Source organism: Hyaena hyaena, unplaced genomic scaffold (genome assembly GCF_003009895.1).
Source record: "Hyaena hyaena isolate Hyena2069 unplaced genomic scaffold, ASM300989v1 scaffold_352, whole genome shotgun sequence".
Lineage (NCBI taxonomy): Eukaryota > Metazoa > Chordata > Mammalia > Carnivora > Hyaenidae > Hyaena > Hyaena hyaena.
The window spans coordinates 1,791,846-1,810,559 of record NW_024080984.1 but is presented as its reverse complement, the minus strand read 5'-3'; positions in this window follow the sequence as shown (position 1 = coordinate 1,810,559).

The window sequence follows — 18,714 nt, the reverse complement described above, 5'->3', positions numbered from 1 at the left end:
GTTGGTTGTAATAAGTCCATTTTCATTCATAATTTTGTCTATTTGGGTGCTCTCTCTTTTCTTTTTGATAAGCCTGGCTAGAGGTTTGTCAATTTTGTTTACTTTTTCAAAAAACCAACTCTTGGTTTCATTGATCTGTTCAATTGTTTCTTTGGTCTCTATGTTGTTTATTTCTGCTCTAATTTTTACTATTTCTCTTCTTCTACTGGGTTTAGGGCGTTCTTGTTGCTCTGCCTGTAGCTCCTTTAGGTGAGCTGTTAGATTTTGGACTTGTGCTTTTTCTAATCTCTTGAAATAGGCCTGGAGAGCAATGTACTTTCCTCTTAGGACTGCCTTGGCCGCATCCCATAGATTTTGAATTGTTGTGTTTTCATTTTCATTTGTTTCAAAGAAACCATTTTGATACCAGTTTTTTATGTCTATATTTTGAGACCATTGGAAACAACAAAAAAATCTCTCTCTTCCTTGATTTTGGCCTCACACTTAATTCTGACTCTGTTTCTGCTCCCAATAGCTAAGGCTACTTCAAATAGCTAAATCACAGATAAACTTCTGAGTAATAAGCCCAGAAAAGGTGTAATCAGACAATATTTCAGGACAACAGCTCCTGGTTTTAATTTGTGTACTGATGGATCTTCAAACAAATAAATGCTATCCTGCTATTCTTTCACCACAAATTTTATTAGTTTACTGTTTCTGAAAAAAAGCTATTTCGGATATTATTTTGAAAATATATTTATTAGCATCAACATCTGGTCAGTGTCCCACATAGAGAGTTATCATCAAATATTTAATCTGTGACCTGAAAAATATTGCATGACACATTGTCTTGCGTGTGTGTAAATAAGTTGTGTTGTAGATCTCATTCTTTCTTACATTTTCTCCTGACATTATGTTTTAAGATTTATTCATGTTGGGGACACCTGTCACGGTGGCTGTTGGTTAAGCCTTGGTCTTTAGCTCAGGTCATGATCTCACAGCCCGTGAGTTCAAGCCCCATGTCTGGCTCAGTGCTACAGCTCAGAGTCTGGAGCCTGCGTCAGATTCTCCCTCTATCTCACTCTATTCAGTGTCTGCCCCTCCCCCACTCATGCTTTCTCTCTCTCTCTTTCTCTCTCTCTCTCCCCCCCCTCAAAAATAAACAGTACAAAATTTAAAAAAAGATTTATTTATGTTGTTATGTGGTATCCTGTTTACTGCTCCAACAGCTTCATATTGATCCCTATTATGCTTTTCTGTTGTTCTAGAAATACAAGCCTAGGTTACTTTCAGTTTTCTGCCACCAAAATTATATGACAATGACAATCTTCATACATGTCCTCTGATGTTGTTGTGTGAGAATTTAGGGAATCTATAACTGTGTGATTGCAGATACATACAGGCACTCTTACTGTCACTAAGGAAGGCAAGATTGTCCTTTGGAACGTCTGTACCCATTTGCCCTTCCACTAGAAACTCAGGCTTTCCACACTTCACCACCAATGCTTGCAGATGATCTGACTTATTAAATTTACCAACTGATCAAAATGAAACAGTACTGCATTGTCGTCTGAATTTGTACTTTCCAGATGAGGTTATGAGCATCTCTTCATATGCTTTTTATACATTAGTGTTTCTCTTTCCATGAATTACCACTTTTGTCTGTTTTTCAATAGAAGTTCCTGGTGTTTGTGTGCACACATTTGCAAATTTCCTTGAAAACTACTTTTTTAGAATTTAAGTGACATTTCTTCTTTCTTTCTTTTAATGTTTTTTATTGATTTTTGAGAGAGAGAGAGAGAGAGAGGGAGAGACAGAGGGAGAGGAAAAAAAAACAAGTGGGGGATGGGCAGAGGGAGACACAGAATCTGAAGCAGGCTCCAGGCTCAGAGCTGTCAGCACAGAGCCCGAGTGGCTCGAATTTGCGAATTGCGAGATCATGACCTGAGCTGAAGTCAGACACGCAACCGACTAAGCCACCCAGGAGCCCCTCTTCTTTTTTTAAATGCAACTTAAACAAAGTTTATTATTGAGAGAGAGCAGTGTCAGAAAGATGGGGACAGAGGATACAAAACATGCAGGGCTGGAACTAAGGAACCATGAGATCACACCCTGAAGTCAGAAGCTTAGCCAAGGGCACCTCTTAAAGTGACATTTTAAGAAATAATTCATTTGTTGGATTTTGAATAAGGTATCATTTCTGGTACTGAAACTGTTTTATGTAAATGTAGCAAAATCCATCATATATTTACATTATGGTTGTCAACTACATCTTTCTTTTATTAGTTCACAATTATCCCTTTCAAACTGTTTTTAGTTTGGTTAAAATTCAACAGTGGTCCAACCATTTTCTCTATATAATGAGTCAATTTTTTCAATTCTGTTTCCTATTAAACAATCTTTTTAGCACACAGGGTCAATTTCTGTGTTTTTTAATTCTATTCCCTTGCTCTACATGTCTGTTTTTTCATAAGTACCACATTATATCTTCTGACTATATTCTAATTATTGCAGAGAGCTCCCTTCTCTGCTCTATCTCAAAATGGACAGTTATTCAGGGACATTTATGCTTTTATACAGATTTTAGCATATGCTTTTTAAATTCTTTAAAGATTCTGTTGGTATCAGATTTAATTAAAAAAATCTGTGTTGAGAATTAGCATCTTTACAGTAAGTTATTTCATCTAGGTGAAATTTTGTCTTTAAGCATAAAGAGATCTACATTTATGCAGACATAAATGTAAGTGTTGTTTATGGTTTATCATAGAGTTTTAATGTTCTTCCATAAAGCTTTTTTACAGCTACCTGCTTTTCTTGGGCTAATACCTAAGTCATTTTATTTTTTATTATTTATGAATAATACTTTTTTCTAATGTAATATCTAGTTGGTTATTTATGGTATAAAATGACATTATTGATTTTTATGTGTTGATTGTGCCAAATTTATTCTTATCCAGAAGCTTTACAAACTGTTTTATTAGTTCTATAATGTACTAGGTGATTCTCTATAGTTGTCAAGTAATCTGCAAAAGGACAATATTTTTCTCCCTTCTAATCCTTATGCATTGTATTGCTTTTTCATTTCTTATAAAATAGGTCAAGACATTTAGTAAAATGTCATAATGTAACAGCTCTAATGTATATCTTTGTGGTCATCATGATCTTAAACACAAAACAAATATTTCAATTTGAATTTTCTGCAGGTGTTTGGTATACAGCTTTCTATAAGTTATGGAAGATTCTATCTCTTGTTTCCTGAAAGAATTTTTAAAAATCATAACTATTAACTTCATCAACTTCTCTTTCTGATTTTATTGAGCTAATTATTTTCTTTCACTTAATGTGATAAGTTGATAAATTTTTGATGTGGAATAATGTTTGCATTTCTTGGACTAAACTCTAATTAATCATTATAAAATATTCTGAATATTTTTTTGCATGTGTCATAACTTAAATGAGTCTATAATTCATTTTGTTTCTTATTTTTTCATTTTCCAGTTTGGAATCAAGGTTACATTACCATCATAAAACTAAGTGGAAAAAATCTTAAATTTCCATATTCTGGAATAATATTTATAAGGGTAACCTGTTCCTTGAATGTTTGAAGTCATTTGGTCTGACTTCTTATTGAGGATGTGGCATAGGTTCTAATCATTACCTGAATTTCCTTAGTAGATAATGATTTACTGAAGTTTTCTATTATGTTCTGCATCAATTTGGGCATTTTATGTATTTTCCAAAATTTAAACATTTCTGCTTAATGTTGAAATTTGTAATTATTCATAATATTTCTTTGCTAACTTACAATCACCCTTGTGTTTCTCTGTAATTAGACATTTCTTTTTTGTTTGGATTTCATCTATATTTAAAGTGCTTCTATTTTAGTTGACCAGTTACCTGATGACTGTCTACTTATTAATCTTTTCAAGGAACCAGGTTTTGGTTGGTTAAACTTCTTTTGTTTAATTGTTTTTAATTCCAATGATCTCTTCTTTAACTTTTTCTTGCTCCTCTGGATGTCTTTATCATTCTGTCACTGTTATGTTAACTTCTTGAAGTGAATATTTGTCTTAAGTTTTTCTTTTAACTCTTTCTTGCTCTTTGGTAAATGTACTAAAGCTAGAAATCTTTTGCTAAGCAGAATTTTTCTATGTCATACAAGTTTTGGCATGGTGCGTTTTCATTGTCATGGACTTTTAAGATATTTTTATAATTTATCTTATAAGATGCTCCACCATGTAAGAAGATTTAGTAGTGTATGTTTTAGTTTCCACATGTATTGAATTTTAAGCTATTCTTTTCTTATATTTCATATCATTTTATTATGATCAATGCATATGTATTATGTATTTGAGATGTTGATTCTTTGAATTTATGAAGTTCCCTTTGAGGCCTAAAACAAAATTGATTTCTGTGAGTGGGCTTGAAAAAAAGTAGGAAGTTATATATTCATTCTAGCCTTTATGATCTAGATACATTTTTTGTTTGTTAGTTTTTGTTTTCTGTTTTTAATAAGAACTAACATATCTATTTGTCTCTTAAGAGATTTTTAAATCATATTAAATTCATTTATCTGTTACTAAAGTTGCCAATCCAGTTTCCTTGTGGTTAAGATTTGCTTGGAATAGGATGCCTAGGTGGCTCAGTTGGTTACGTGTCTGACCCACTCAGGTCATGATCTCATGGTTCATAAATTCAAGCCTCACATCAAGCTGTCTGCTTTCAGTACAGAGCTCACTTTAGATCCTGTCTGCATCTCTGTCTGTCCCTCCCCCACTCAAAGTCTTTCTCTCAAAAATAAATAAATATTAAAAAAATAAACTTAAAAAATTTTAAAAAGATTTGCCTGTATAATTTTTTTCTCTATATCATTATATTCAAACCTCTCTTGTTCTTTTGTTTCAGTTGAGTCTTGGACTTTTGATTGCTCTATAAAGAATTTTCTTTTTTGTTGACTATACAAGGGCTTATTTTTGTCATCTTGTTTTGTCTGCCATCATCTCTTTTAGTTCTTTTGTCTTCCTTTATGGCTGCTATTAGGTAAATAATCTCCTGATTGGAAAGTTAAACATGTGAATTTATTCATCTGCTATCTACTTTTAACTTTCTATGGCTATGTAGCACATTTTTAATCTTCTTAAGGCCCCAACACCCAACACCTCATCATATTGTTATCACTATAAATTGAGTCTGGGATTCTTTGATTTATTTTCATTTTTTTCATATAAATTTTTATTTATTTGGAGAAAGAGCATGAATTGGGGAGGGTCAGAGAGAGTGGAGAGAGAGAGAGAATCCCAGGCAGGTTCTGCATGGTCAGTGTGGAGCCCAATGTATGGCCCAAACTCTCGAACTGTGAAATCATGACCTGAGATAAAAGCAAGAGTCAGAGACTTAACCAACTGAGGCACACAGGCACCCCTGGGATTGTTTTATATAGAAAATTAGGTGAGTACATAAGTAGATATGTAGATATATAGATTAGAAATAGATATAGAGAGACAGCCTTATCAATATATAAATAAAATGCATTTAATCCCTATATTTGTGGGCAAAGATAATCTTCTTAGTCATTCACTCAATGTTACTTTCAATGTCATAATCAATATCCTTGAGTTCATTTTCTAGGGTTTGTTTGTTTGTATACTTCCTCTAAGAATGATATAAAAGAGGGCCTTTGGATAATAAACTCTTTGAGGACTTACACCAAAGAATATTTGTAATTTCAGTTTTACATTTAAATGATAGATGAGTTGAATAGCTAATACTGGTTTGAAGTTCCTTTTCTTCAAAACTTTAAAAACATCACTGCATCATTTGCTTGCACTGAGACATGCTGGTGAAAAATCCAATGTCAGTTTGATTATTCTTCATCCGTAGATCTTTTCTTTCTCTCTGGAAGTTTTTAGTAGGTTTCTTCCTCTCCGCTTTACACTGGGATTCTCTAGGGCATTTCAGTTTGAGATATTTAATTGATTTTTATCTCTGAGACATCCTAGTCATCACTTATACAAATATTTCCATCTCTCAATATTTTTCTTCCGGAAGGATTCCCACAAATGTTGGAAGCTCTACTTTTATTTTTGCAATATATTTTTCATTTATATGTTCCATTTCCTCATTATTTTTGATACCATCTAGGAAAATTACCACACTTCATCTTCTAGAGTGTGACTTTTTTGTGCTATTTATTTTGCTCTATCTATGAAATGTTTTGAGTCTCCATTCCACCTTTTATATTTGTCCTAAGCTGAGTCTCTCATGGGAGTGTGTGTGTGTGTGTGTGTGAGAGAGAGAGACACACACACACAAAGGGAGAGGCATGACAACTAGGGCTGCGATAGTGTTTGGGAACATCCCTGGACTTGGGCTTCACTGAGAACTATTCTTTTTTTTTTTTTTAGTATAATTTATTGTAAAATTGACTTGAATGTAAGCCAATTTGAGGATTATTCTTTACTTATACTGTAGGCTTTGCTCTTTTTCCAACATTCTCCATGAGGACTATCACCTAGCCCTTGAGTGTAGACAGAGAAGAGTTGAGGAAGGAAAACACTCAGGGGCTGGTGTATTTCTTTTTATATTTTTGCTACTCCAGCAAAACTTGATCTCTACCTTGCAGTGGTCCCTTACACACAGTTGGCCAGTGTCAATTGGCAGCTCTGATTTCTACCTCTAGGCTGCAGTGAGGCAGGCAAAGATCTTCCCAGGGGAGGACAAACACACCCAGTAAAAACTTTCCTCTCAGTAGACCTTCCATCCATGGCCTACTTGGTTGTTAGTTTCTCCTCACACCATGACCCCAACAGCTTCTGTCTCTACAGGAATTTCAGGAGTTTCAGATTGTCTGTAGCAAGTACAAGACCTAAGAACTCTTCTCTTTGCTTCAGTGGCATCTCTGGAGTTGAGTTTGGTAAAAAGAGGTGACAGACTATGGCTTTCACTACTTCCTCAGAAGCCAGAGCTAGACTTAACTTCTCTGGGTCTCTCTTTTTTTTTTAGTTCACTTTTATCAGTTCTCCTTAGAGGGAGTAAAAGAAATTTATAGACTTTCAATTCTATTTTTAAATAGTTGCTATTTCTTTAAAAAATTCAGAAAAATAGCACATGGCATGGGCTGAGGCTTGGAACTGTGGTTAAGGTTGGTAGTGATGTTACATATTTCACTTAATCATTATTTGGAATTTAAAAGCCTTGATGAGTATCCTGAAATGAGGATGGTAAAGGTCAGGAATAGGATGATGCTCGAGACAGAATAATGTTCATGAATAGTTTTTGTATGGATAACATAGAAACTTGTTAAACATTTTAACATACTGACTCATTTCATGAGACTGAGTCAAAGTTACATTAAAATGATCTTATTCTAATAAGCAAGTCTAGGGGCAGCTTGGTGGCTCAGCTGGTTAAGAGTCTGACTTCTGCCCAGGTCCTGATCTCATGGTTCATGAGTTTGAGCCTTGCTACAGGCTCTGTGCTAACAGCTCAGTGCCTGGAGCCTGCTTCCGATTTTGTATCTCCCTTTCTCTTTGCCCCTCCCCTGCTTGCACTCTGTCTCTCTCTGTCTCTCAAAATTAAATAAACATTAAAAAATTTTTAAATCTAACCAAGCAAGTCTTATGTGTTAATGTGTCTCCATTTATTATCAATTGTGAGCCAAACATTACAAGCTGCTTCTGCTTCTCACATAGGAGAGTGCTTTCATATACATTGCCCTGTATGATTCTTCAGTCTCATAAAAGGTGAAATAACTTACCCTAGAACTGAGGTCTTCTGCTTCCAGAGTCTCAACACTTTCCCTTAGACTATTGCAGGGTGAGCAGAGGTAACTCTGAGTATAACTAGTAATACTAATCACTTCTAAAATCCTGATTCAGATTTTGGCACAACTTGCATAGACATGTTCACACACTCTGACATCCACAGCCTTCTAAAACCACACATCTGTCCCCGTCCCACAGTGTCTTACTAGATGACTGCCCAACTCATTGGATTTTGGGAGATTTTTAAATAGATAATAGATTAATTTGCCTCCTTCTCAAAGGGTGTTTAAATAATTATCAGTAACCTCCAATGCCTGAACTCAAGGGAATGAATAATATGGTAATTTCCAGCTCTCTGACAGGGTTAGTAGGAGAAACGTTTTTGAACCTTGGGGTGTGGGAGTAGCAAGAATTAGGCTTGATGTGAGCTGAATCACCACCCAGTGTAGGCAGCTCTGCTCACAATACACACATAACCGGTTAGCACTCTTTCTGAGTAGTCCAACTGAACCTACGGGTATGTAGAGGCCCAAGACTCAACTTCAAAAAATGAAAAATGTCAACACTTTTAGAACCATTGAAAACCAATTGCATTTATACGTATATTACTTATGTTACATATGTTATTTATACAGCATATTGCTATGAAACTTAATTATATCGAAGATGTATTATAAAAGCATGTTAACATGTTTTACTTGGTACTGTGTACTCACATCATGTGAGAAAAGTTAGGTCAACTGATTATATCAGCTAAAGTCATAATTCTGAGTTTTTATTTTTTCAACAAAATTCTAATCATGACTTAAAATGCCCATATGTGATCTATGCCCCAGCTCATTCCCCACTTTCATTTATTTATTTATTTATTTTTGCTCAGCTCCAGCCCCATTGACTCCTTGCTGTTCTCTGATCACACTAATAACACTTTGGCATTTCTCTCCTATCAGCCTGAAGCACCCTTGTTCCAGATTTCTGCCAGTGCCAGGTCTTCCTTCAATACCCTATATACACGTTACCCATACAATCCACTCCTGATCTCCACATCCCTATATATGTTGTACCCATTATCACCATCTGGTATATAATAGACAGCATTTATTCAAAATTTTTCTGTTTTTCCCTATTAGAATCTAAATTCTATGAGAGCAAAGGCTATGGTTTATTGAACCACTGTGCCTAGGCAAAAGATTAGAGATTCAATAATTATTTGTTAGTGAATAAACCAAAAGAGAATGTAACAATGTTTATCATAGCATTATTCACAACAGTCATTCACAAATGCCCATCAGCAGATGAACAGATAAAAAGATGTGGTTTATATACACAATGGGGATACTATTTAGCCACGAGAAAGGAGGACATCCTGCCATTTGCAGCAGCATGGATGGACCCAGAGCACATTCTGCTAAGTGAGATAAGTCAGTCAGAAAAAGACAAGTGAAGTATGATATCACTTATTGGTGGAATCTAAAAAAGTCAAACCTTAAAAATGAAAAAATAGACACAGACTAAAACAGTGTTTACCAGAGGATGGGGACGAGGGGATAAGATGGATGGTGTTTAAGGGTACAAACTTATAGTGAGTACTAAATAAGCCATAGTGATCTAGTGTATGGGATATTGAGTATAGACAATAATATTGTACATCAAGAATATAATTTGATAAATATCATCACAACAAAAACCATATCACAATATACGAATGTATCAAATGCTGTATATCTTAATGTTGCATGTCAAATTTATCCAGTTAAAAAAAAAAGAACTTCAGAGATCTTAGACACAGCAAAAGTTTGGGGAAAAACTAAATAAAAATGAATTCTAATCTATAAAATAAACATTTTTTAAAGAAAATTTAAGTACATGTTGCAGTAGGAATCATATAATTCTGAAGTAATGCCATATAGATGAAAATGGCATAATGTTTCTGCAAATGCTTTAAAGTGCATAATTTATACAAAATAAAAGACATTATGAATTTTTCTTTGGCTTTTGACACTGTATAATTCTTAATTACTGCTTTTAATAATCAAAGACTGAATTTTTAATCATCTGAATCTAGTTTAATTTAAAATGTTTGGAGTTTAAAGCATATCAATAAAATCAACAAACAGTTAAGTACCTAGATGCAAGTTTTTAGGTATTTATTTCTGTACTATCAATGGAAAGATCCATGATTGGGTATAGTTTGCAACTGAAATTTTAACTTATGAGAATCACTATTAGAACCACATCATAAAGTTGGATGGCAGATGTAGTTTAATTCTATCCCATAAATCAGGCACAAGAAACATTATATAGCCATATCAGATTAAATCTATCTCTACGCTCTTCTTTGTTACTGTGGCAAAAAATTCAACTATAGTCATTATTGAGGCATTTCTTCCTCTTTGTCTCTAAGATTCTATGAAGATCAGAGAGCTTTATGCTGTGCAGAAGATGAAGGGCCTTGGTCTTTCATTCTCACTAATGGTTGAAGGCATGCTTATATTTCAAGTTGTCATTTCCTTTGGGGACGGTAACACTGCCAAGTGCAACGGAAGCTATGGGCTGTCTGACTCATCCTCTACTTCAACTTGTCCTTTTTTGCCTTCCTTGAACATAAGAAACTACAAGCACCAGTGACTCAATTTACCAAGCTCTATGGCAGCTTGGAAGTCTTGGTGGACAGTCTGAGAAATGAACTAAAAGCAGAAGCTCACTGGTGTTGCTTTTTGCCATGACTATGGCCCCATTCTGCTTGCTGAGCCAGTGACATGAGGCTGCCAGTACAGATGCCGTATGAAAAGTAAAAGGATAAAAGCCAATGTACTAAAGTTGGCAGAATAAGAAGACAGCAAGAGCTTAATGACATTGCTGAACTGCTGAGTTAATGCCAAGAACCAACTACCTACAAATTAAATTTTAACTCTAAAGAATACACACCATTTTAAGGTATTTTAAAATTTTTCTTTCTTGTGTCTGAAAACATCTCTAATTGAAATGGAAACCTTGGTTCAGGGGATCTTTGTCTCTCACAGTAGCCGTGCAGCCTGACATCCCACATCTCTGGGTATATCATTTTCCACAGTTGGTGCTATCTCTCCAAGCTATTGTGATAAAGTGGGTGCAGTTACCTGCTGTTTTGGTAACACTTCAGAAGCCTGCCTCCTTCTCATTCTTGTGGAATTTTACCTTTCCATAGAGTGGGAAATTTCAGCCTTTTCCCTACAAGCACTTTATTTATTTTCCTCTTCTTTAGAGAGATCAAGTGTATTCACTGAAAATGAATTCACTCATATATTAAGAGCTCTTCTTAAGGGTAAAATAGAGGAAGAGATTCAATAGGGAAAGAAGATACTGATACCAGATACTTTTTTCCTATTATTTTTCCCAGTTACACTATTATAACATATCATCTCCTGGGGGGGGGGGAGGGGGAGTAAATACTTAAGTTAGTAATCCAAAAGATCACTTTTTTAAAAAGTTTATTTATTTATTTATTTTGTGTGTGAGAGAGATAGTGAGAATGAGTGAGCATGCCTGCAGGGGAGAAGCACAGAGAAAGGAGAGAGAGAGAGAATCCCAAGCAGGCTCTGCACTGTCCGCTCAGAGCCCACTGAGGGGCCCAGACCCACAAACCATGATATCATGATCTAAGCCAAAATCAAGAGTCAGAGGATCAACCAACTGAGCCACCCAGGAGCCTCCAAAGATTGTTTTTAAATGACAGGACTTATCTCAGCTACCAATAATCAAGCAACTGCATGATGGACACATCCAATACATTGCTGGTTAAGATACCAAAGAACAAACTTCCACATCTCAGTCTTAAGCGCTCCTATGAAAAAGAGTTAAAAACACAACCAAAGTTTAACTTGAAAGCAGGTTTTGTTACTAGGAATAAAGGAAAATAAAAGTCCCATTTCAGCTCTTTCTTAGCCACTTGAAATCATTTTCAATCCAGAGTCCACATATTATGTTCATGTAAAGTACTATTTAAAAACATTTGCCTTTGTCTAGAAATAAGCAGATCTTGTTGGCAAAACAGTTAAAAGTATTGCCTTATTTTTTCTGGTTATAAAGAAATACTCTGCTATTCCTTCCATTTTAGAAAAAAAATTATTCAATTCCACTTTTCCCATCTTCAGTTGCCTTGTACCTTTGTTCCTTTTTGCAATAAATATCCTCAGAAGAGTTTCTTCATGCATTTGCTGTCTCCAGTTTTTCTTTCTCCTCCATGCCCTTAAACCTATTCTAATGAGGTTTTTACCCCGACAACATCAACAAAGCTGATCTTGTCAAAGTTGCCAGTGACCTGTGGCTAAATCCAACAACCAGTTCTCACAGTTGATTATCCCCTTTTCCATCATGTACTTTATTTCTAAGATTTCTCTTTTTCCTCCTAACTCACTGTTTTCTCATTCTCAATATCCTTTGTTGTCCTGACAACCTCTCCTTACCTATTAACGTGGGAGTGCCCTACAAATCAGCCCTTCCTTAGGTCTTTTCTCTGTTCTACACCTACCTGCTTACCCATAATGATGCCGTTTTATATTAGACTTTGTACTAACAACTCCCAAATATAAAGCTCTAGCCCAGACTTCTTCCCTAATCACCAGGCTTATATATCCACCTGCCTACCTGAAATATCCACTTGGTTGTTCAATGGAAATCTCATATTTAACATACATAGAACTAAAGGAATTAAAAATTCTTTTGTGCTAGGAATAAAACATAAAGAGTTCGTCAGTTTATTTTCTAAGACAGAGAACCACAAATACATAAATATAATATCTACTTCTTGTGCCTATCCAGGTTTTTCAGTAATTGAATCTTTCATAGATTAATATGCAGAGTTTAGAAACAATTTTATAAGTCGTCTGAATGTAATTTCTGAATTAGGAAATAATGTCTTTCAGAAGCAGCAAATAAAGTTTTCTCTTTTCCCAACTCTATTCTCCTCAATTCAAAGAAAAATATGCCCAGTTATTTCCTAAGGAAGAGTTCGCCTATCATTGTTCATTTTTTTCTCAAAAAAGAGAAACCTTGAATTGTTGTGTTACTCCTATTGTTAACAATGATGACGACTGCATCCCCTTCTCATGCTAAATCTAGACATGTTTTCTATTTTCATAAGATTCTGAAAAATAGCTAAGCAAATAATCATTGGATCATAACCATTATTATTATTTTTTTTTTACCAGTTTGGAGAAGAAGCCACTCCTAACATGAAAGAACTAGATAAGACATTTTTGTGATTTTGTAATTTTCTGAAGAATCCTCAATAGACTAAGGATATACCAACACCACACCCAAGATTGTATTTAATGTTGGGTGACAGTAGTGTGACCCAGGTGTAATCTTAAATATCTTTGGCCTGTTCTGCAGGATAGAATAGAAATAATCTATATTATATTTTTATATACTACAGGAGTTTTGTTAATAATTTATTGTCATATTGAACCTTTATATTACCCAAGATAGTCTGCTAACTTCTATTTGTTGTTATAAAATGTAAATACCTTGATCTCTGGAGACAGTCTGTAAATAAGAAAATCCTTTGAAAGTCTGTTCGTGTTGATGCTAGGATAAAAATGAAAGGAAGATTTCATTATCTTTAAAGGCAATTGGAAATGGGCTTAGAAACTGTTGCCAACATTTTGTTTAATAAGACCTACTGCAAAGAAAATCAATACTAAAGAACAAAAATCACAAGTTGCTGCACTCTTTGTAAAAATAAAATCAATGAAAATATAATAATAATTATAATCATAATAGCAGTTCACATTTACTGAACAGAATCTTTGTACACAATACTGTACTAGGCATATTACATGCATCTTCTCATTCGGAACTCATGACAAAATTATGATGTAGATGTTTTTCTTCTCACCAGTTGACAAGTTTCTAGAAAACTTAGTGTTTAAGTTACTTACTGGAAGACATATAACTAGTGAAGAACAAGATTCCAACTCAAATGGACTTTGACTCTAAACCCTATTTTATTTACCATAGGTCAGTAGATCTATCTTAACTAGGTTTACCACAGCACAATAGAACCTAATTACTTGTGCTAATTATAAGAATAGGGTCCCAGAGGAGACCTGTAAAGTGAATTTCTGGTCCTGGGAATTAAGTCTGGTATTTGCTGTTGAAAAAAGTTTAAAGAAGGGTCACCTGGGTGGCTCAGTCGGTTAAGTGTCCAACTTCGGCTCAGGTCATGATCTCATGGTTCGTGAGTTCGAGCCCTGCATCGAGCTCTGTGCTGACAGCCAGCTCAGAGCCTGGAGCCTGTTTCAGATTCTGTGTCTCCCTCTTCTCTCTGACCCTCCCCTGCTCACACTGTCTCTCTCTCTCTCAGAAATAAATAAAACATTTTAAAAATTTTTTTAAAAAGTTTAAAGAAATATACATGAGGTTTAAAATACTGTAACTACAGAGTCTGTGGCAAATAGAAGTTTTAACTAGGCTGGTATTGGTGTCTGAGAAGGTTCAGTCCAATGGGTAAGGCAGGGCAGCAAGGGATCCAAGGACAGTGATAAACACGGTGTCTACTGTATCCTAGATACTGTTCGAGGCCCTGGAGATACTGAACAAAGGAACCAAACAAAAAGAATAAATAGTTGACCCTAGACAGGTAAAAGGAGACAAATGATAAAATGTCTTGAATGGCAAGCTTAAACTTTTGTATTTTATTCTGACATTGATAGATAAATAACTAGGAGAGAACACAGTAAGATACTAATTTCAGAAAAATCAGTGTAAGTAACAGTTCAATTGAAAAAAAAAAAAAAACATGTGTTAAAATTCTATGAGCCAGGTAATATGCTTGGTAGTAGAAATGGGGTGATGAATGCCTGCTGGAGGACCCTAAGGGTCAGTTTCCAGAAAAGAGGCAGGACTATCTAACTCATTTTATCATGGTCCTTGATCATAAAGTGAGAAAAGATGAATGGCAGCAACTTACCAGTTTACTTACAGACCCCTGTCAATTTAACCATCTGAGAAAGAGGGGACTTAACTGTTTCCAAAAAGGAAGGCAAGCAATTGAGTTTTAATAATTTTCCAATAATATTTATAATACTATGAATATCTTCTATAGATCTATTTCAAAATTAAAGTAAGTTACAGAGTGGTTGGAATTCCTCCCAACCCTTATTCATTCCTTTTAAGTCCTCAAAGTTGTTTTATTGTTGTGCTTTATTGATTCACAACTTATGATCTCTATTAAGAAAATGCCAAAAACAAATTGCATCATGCCAGTTAGACAAGAAAGACTAAAATTATTGCAATAGGACTCCAGACTATGCAATAAGGAAGAGAGATTGAACTCAACTCTGCTAAAACGAAAGCAAGAGAGCATTTAAACACTAGGGTGAGTGAGAGGAAAAGTACTGGAAGACATTTAGGGGAGGTTGGTCAGTGTGGTTGGGCCATCTGTGTTTGCTAACTGGCATTTTAGGGTCTCATTCTCCCACAGACACTGGTGAATAAAGGCACTTTCATAATTATTACATTTTAAAAGAATGACTCCCAAGCCCTTGAGAAAGACATTCTTGGGTTGTAACTGGCAAGAGCTTGGAGAAAATTTATATTTCCAAGGGATGGAGAAAGAATTTACATCAAGTTTTCTAAAGTAAATGCTCTAAGAAAACGGAAGTCAGGGTCATCAAGTCAAGAAAAATCAGACTAAAGTTTAGTCCAGTGAGGAGACTATTAAGATATTTGGGACCAAGAAAACCTGTTGTTAAAGGCAAGCAGTCTTCTTCCACCTTAGTATTTTGACACTTAATATTAACAGTTTTTCTGCATAATGTTATCAGTTCTAAAAAACATAAGTAGATAGATCTACATCTCAACATTTTTAATTTTGGAAAATAATCCTTATAATGATATTTGCCCTAGGAATTTCATTTGTTTCATTAAGAAGTTGCACATTAAAAAGCAATATGTTCTCAGTAGTATTTTGTCATTATATTTTGTTCTTGTAATAAATCAGATCAAAGCTTGTGCAAAGAGATTTTATACAAATAAAAACAAAATAGAGCCAGTAATATTTTATATTTTGACAGTCATTAGTTGATTCTGAAAGGATTTAACCTTAATATTAATGGAAAGGAATTAATATTATTTTTTTTGTTCAAAACTGAAAGAAGAAAATAAAAACAAGGCCTCTAGGAGAAAGTTGCTAACTTCATTCTTTGCTAGGGAATGTGAAAATTGGTGATCTCTTCTCCTGACTCTTTGTTATGCAATGCAGACCTTTCAAAGTCTCCAGTGAAAAGAATGTCTGGCTCTTTTGTACAGAATTTATTCTAACGTGGTTTATGAAGCTGAATTATAGAATTATTTCTTTATCTTTGGCTTGTCTTTTTGCTTATTTCACACTCAGTGACCTTGCTTCAGGCAATTTTCAGTATTTGCTACTTTATCTTATGCCTTTTCTTTGTCTCTGTATATCCAGCTGTGTGTATTAGCATGTTTTTAAATCATTATTATCTTAGATTCAGAGATTTCTACCAACCATCCTTCCAGAATTCCTACAATTTTTTAATGCTTCTCGCCAGCAGCCAAGGTAAGAAGGTACAGTAACTGCAACAGGAGGGAAGACCATGTAGAGCATTTAAACTAGTGCCCTTTGTTTCCAGAGAAACCAAGTTACTGGTAAATATGAGCTGTGGAGGGACAAAAATACATACAGTAATTCCTTAGGTACAGACTTCATGTTTAATCCTTTGCAATGAAGTTACAGGTTTTGGTTTGGTTTGGTTTGGATTGGTTTTGATCAGCAAATTAATCAAGTCTTAATATAGCTATTTTTGGCCATTAAGAAAGAATTGGTTTAATGTAACTTTTTAGTTATGTAACACTGAGACCATTGGCTAAAGAAAGGGTTCAAGAAATGCCACATTTGAATTATATTAAGAATCCTTTCCATATGGTGGTATTTTTAGCCATTTCATGTCACTATTTACTACTCCTAATAAAATATGAAACTTCACTTAATGTCAAAGTATTTAAATAATTTTGCTGTGATAACCCTTCTTGGCTTATAAGAAAATTTATTCCCCCCTAAACTAGTTACTTGATATTGAGTTACATGGGATGCCCTTATCTCATTTTTTTTTTTTACTATGAGAAATATACTGAAAAATGAAGATATAAGCTCTGTGGGTTTACAATACATGCACACTATTTTACAAACAATAATACATCAAATTTGATTCCAAATTTGAAATTTGGCTCCAAAATGAAAAAAAGATTTTACTAAGAAAAGGTATGTGGTTGGTCTGCTAGTAAATGACTAGCTAAACTAAAGGGTAAGTAGACAGGATATTTATAAAATCTAAAATGGTTCAATTCATGTTAGTTTAATGATAATACATAAAATGACTTTAAGTAAAAGAATATTTTTTCACATTGTGATGCAGCGAAGAAAATTGCTCTGATAATGTCAACTTCATTTATTGCTGATGAAATATAATATTATATGACTATGGGAAAGTAGTTTTTAAAGTATGGTCATAAAACTTTTCATACTCTTTAAGCCAGTAATTCCATTTGGAGAATACTTTTTTTTTTAAGTTTATTTTTGAGAGAGAGAGAAAGAGAGAGCATGAGTAGGGGAGAAACTGAGGGAGGGAGACACAGAATCTGAAGCACACTCCAGGCTCCGAGCTATCAGTACAGAGCCCAAAGCTGGGCTCAAGCCCACAATCTGTGAGATCATGACCAGAGCTGAAGTCAGATACTTAAACGACTGAGCCGCCCAGGAACCCTGGGGAATAATCTTTGAGAAAAAACCTCCCTGTCACAAAATAAAATATACAAAAACCTACAAAGACCATTGACAAAATGGTTAATGCGTCATGATTTATAATAGAACATAAGAAAAAGAAATAGAATCATGAATAGCTGAGGGCAATGAATATATGTAGAACATTAACCTAATGGGCTATTATGCACCCTTTTTACATTTTAATTGCTAAAGCAATATACCTATATGCAAAATGTTTAGGAAAAATGCTATTCTATTAATTTCAAGTATCTATATTCTATTAGGCCCCGTTAGGCAGGAGAAAGACCTATGGGGTGTTTGCTCTTTCTTTTGTTAATAATACATTCACATAAGTCTTTACTTTTTAAAACTAATATATATGTCCACGCCTCATCCTGAGAGATAATTTCAAAAGGTTTAGAGCTGAGCACAAACATGTATATTTTTATTTTATTTTTTTATGTTTATTTTTTATTTTATTTTTGAGAGAGAGAGACAGAAACAGAGACAGAGCGTGGGCAGGGGATGGGCAGAGACGGGGAGACACAGTCTGAAACAGGCTCCAGCTCTGAGCTGTCAGCCCAGAGCCCAACGCAGAACTTGAACTTGTGAACCATGAGATCATGACCTGAGTCAAAGTCCCCACTTAACTGACTGAGCCACCCCAGGCACCCCACAGACGTGTATGTTTTTAAAGGGTACCAACAATTTTTCTGATGCATAAACAGAAAAGGACCAATGCACTAGATGGGAGTTCTTGGATGGCGGGGACGATGTGATCATTGTGCAGCCCTGTGGTGCTTCCCAGAGCACGCACGGAAGGGAACACAGTGTCTGAGTAGGAATGAACTGAGGCTAGAAGGGCAAAAGGCCAAACTGAAGCATAACTGAAATGATAGGTGAAATACACACACACACACATATATGCTCACAGCATGTTAATATTACAAAATGAGAATAACAAAAGGAAAAAAAAGACAAATGAACAAAATAAAACTATTTGGTTCATGGAGTAGAACATTATGGAATTATATTTACCTTTCTTTATTTCTGTAGTAATTATTTTATATACTGTAAAAAAAAGAGCTATTTTTAAGAAGAAAGAATCTGCTGGTGGATAATCAACTAATATGTTTATTTCCTGAAATGAAACAGTAGAATTATCAATAATCTGTGTGTGGTGTACATGATTGGCATTGAGAAGATGAA